Source organism: Octopus bimaculoides, chromosome 10 (assembly GCF_001194135.2).
Source record: "Octopus bimaculoides isolate UCB-OBI-ISO-001 chromosome 10, ASM119413v2, whole genome shotgun sequence".
NCBI lineage: Eukaryota > Metazoa > Mollusca > Cephalopoda > Octopoda > Octopodidae > Octopus > Octopus bimaculoides.
The window spans coordinates 58,853,506-58,856,718 of record NC_068990.1 but is presented as its reverse complement, the minus strand read 5'-3'; positions in this window follow the sequence as shown (position 1 = coordinate 58,856,718).

The window sequence follows — 3,213 nt, the reverse complement described above, 5'->3', positions numbered from 1 at the left end:
GGTATGGTCGAATAATAAGACATTTGCTTCCCAGCCACATGATCTCGGGTTCAGTCCCACTACGTGGCAATTTTGTCAGCTGTCGTCCACTATAGCCCCGAGCTGACCAAAGACTTGTGAGTGGATTTGATTGACGGAAACTAAAAGCAGTCTGTATCTCCCACTATCGCTTCACAATCGGTATTGGTTTGTTTACGTCCCTGGAACTTAGTGGTTTTGCCATAAGAGACCGATAGACTAAGTACCAGGCTTAAAAAAAAAATGAATACTTGACTAAACTCTTCACGGCGGTACCCCAAATTGGTTGCAATCCAATGACTGAAACAAGCAAAAGATAAAGTATAAAAGATAAAAGAATAAACCCAAATTAACAGGATCTGCATTGGCAATTAACCGATCAATTTTAATTACATTTGATGATAAATAGTTCAGAGTTTTCAAAAGTAATGCAATTAACCTAATTCTTCTCTCATCCAATATGCAATTAAAGGGAGTCAACTTGATATTTAGTTTGAAATTTATTCGTAAATTTGTTGTTGTTTCCTTTTTTGTTTTGTATAAAGTCGGCCATGGTGGAGTAGACTTGTAATCAAAAGCGTTCCATCCGTGACTATCCCATCTTTATTTAGATACAGTGCAACATAAGATCACATTATTCAATGACTTTTCATTTTACAAAGACTTTTTGTTCGGCGCACCGATTCTGCAATTCCCCTTGGTATACACTCTCACACAAAAGATTGAGTACTACTTATAACACACACACACACACACACACACACACACACACACACACACACACACAGACGCATATATAGCCTAGCGATTGTGTGCGTGTGCATGAGTATATCAGTACATCGACTGTGCGTGCGTGTGTGTGTGTGTGTGTGTATAATATATATATATATTATACACACACATACACACACTCACACACACACACACACACACACACACACACACATATATATATATATAATATATATGAAGAGCGATAGAGAGAGAGAGAGGAGGGTGAGAGAGAAGAGGGAAGAAAGAGACAGACAAATAGACAAACAGAGAAAAAGAGAGAAAAAGAGAGATTTGCGTGGCCTGCTAAATAGTTAATTAATCTTATACGGCTTCTGTAACACACCGCTAATGTAACATAGCATGTGTTGAAAGTATCAAGTTAATACTATAATCCAATAAACCTATCTTTATGATCGATTCATTCAAATTATCTTTCTGAGAAGTTATTCGTTTCATACATAAACTTGTCAGTGAATAATTTAGTATAACTAATCTGTTAATGTGGAAATTCTAATGAACAAGAGTATTGAATAGTTTGGACAATACAGTACCTCATGCATTAGTAGGAGTTCTAAATGTGTCGGAGACAACTTTGCACTTTATCCCTCCACGATTCCATAACTGGTACTCCGTCGGTTACGACGACAAGGGTTCCGGTTGATCCGATGAACGGAACTGCCTACTCGTGAAATTAACGTACAAATGGTTGAGGGGAGATGCAGCGCGAGTTACAACTCATTTTTGCCAGCTGAGCAAGGTAAAATAAAGTGTGGACTGGAGCAAAGTGAAATAAAGAGTGTTGCTCAAATACACAACGCGTTGTCCGGTATCGAACTCACGTTCTTACGAACGCGAGTCGAATATCCTAACCATTTAGCCACGCGCCTTCCAAGATTCGATAAACGGGGAAACAAATATAGCTAATCGCTGGCACAATTCTTATAGAAATAGTTAAACTGTATTTCATAACTTCTCGGAAGTCGTGTGTCCTAGTAGATGCTCAGAAGATCGTGGTTTCGATTCCTAGACCAGTGGTGCATTGTGTTCTTGAGTAAAACACTTCATTTCACGTTCTTCTGCTTTTGAAGCGCCTTTGCCGCTCGAAACATTACATACGACCCATTGCCTCGTCGCCGTAAACTTGTCGAAGCATGTTCAATGTTTCTGTAGCAGACTTCTAAAGTTTAACGCAAAATTCCACGTTGGCTCTTTGTTCCAACTTCTTGTCCATGGCAAAAATCACGTACTCCAGCATACACGTGATCACGCGAAGTAAACACAGCGACGTCACTCGGCACACTACCTCATGAAGGTCAATGCTAGCTCTCACTGCGCACGAAACATGTGTGCTGCCATTTGTTGGCGCGCTACAGAACTATTCTGGAAACTTTTTGATGCTACCTCGTAGTTTCAGTTCACCCAGCTGTAAATGGGTAACACTGCAACGGACTGGTGGCCCGTTCAGTGGGAGTGTTGACCTACACTACCTGGCCAATGTAGTAGCATCATTCCAAAGGTGCAACAATACACAGAAGCGCATTGTGGCCAGCGGTGTATAACAACATCCGACAGTTTGGTCAATACAGTGACACAGTAACATAACTTCCCATTTCCTTTCCCTCATTATCTTGTGCCCGCTTGCACTGCTGAAAGAAACCGAAGCTCATTAATAATGTGAGTAACATTAATGAATTTCATACTTTGGTTTCGGTTCTAGATTGAAAATATTTAATGCTTAGTTGCTCTTGGAAATGTCAAGCACATTACAACTTGCCATTTCCAAAATTTTGAAATGTGTGTAAGGTAAAGTTTCCTTCTCGTGTCATGCCGACTCATAAAGGCGAGTTTCCCGGTTTCCATGGCGTATATATTCTTCACCTGGACGGGAGGCCAGTCCGTCGCAGGATTACTCATTTTTGCCAGCTGAGTGGACTTGAGCAACGTGAAACGAAGTGTTTTGCTCAAGAGCATAACGCGTCGTTCGGTCCAGGAATCGAAACCACAATCTAACCATGAAGCCACACGCCTCCACAATCTTTGTGTGTAATCCAAAGCAATCAATTGCAAGGCTGTGGCGAGTATTTTTGTTACTGATGTTTGTTGTTTAGCCATAGATCAACTCTGATCATGCAGAATAATGATCAAAAAGGCTTCCTGTCGCGATCAAACTGTTTTTTTTTAAAATTCAAACATACAATGACTCGTCCTATATTATTCAGTGTATTCTTCGTTCCCTTAAGACAGTATACTGCGATTTAATAGAGCTTTAGGTGCTATTTTTAGCTGGTCAGGCAACCAAATAGAAGCTGCACAGTTTGACTTTCAGTGCTTCGAGATACGCAGTTAGAAAATTGAATTAGTTCACGTTCTTTCAAAAGTTCATAAATTTTTATGACGTCACTGATATACATGTATATATAT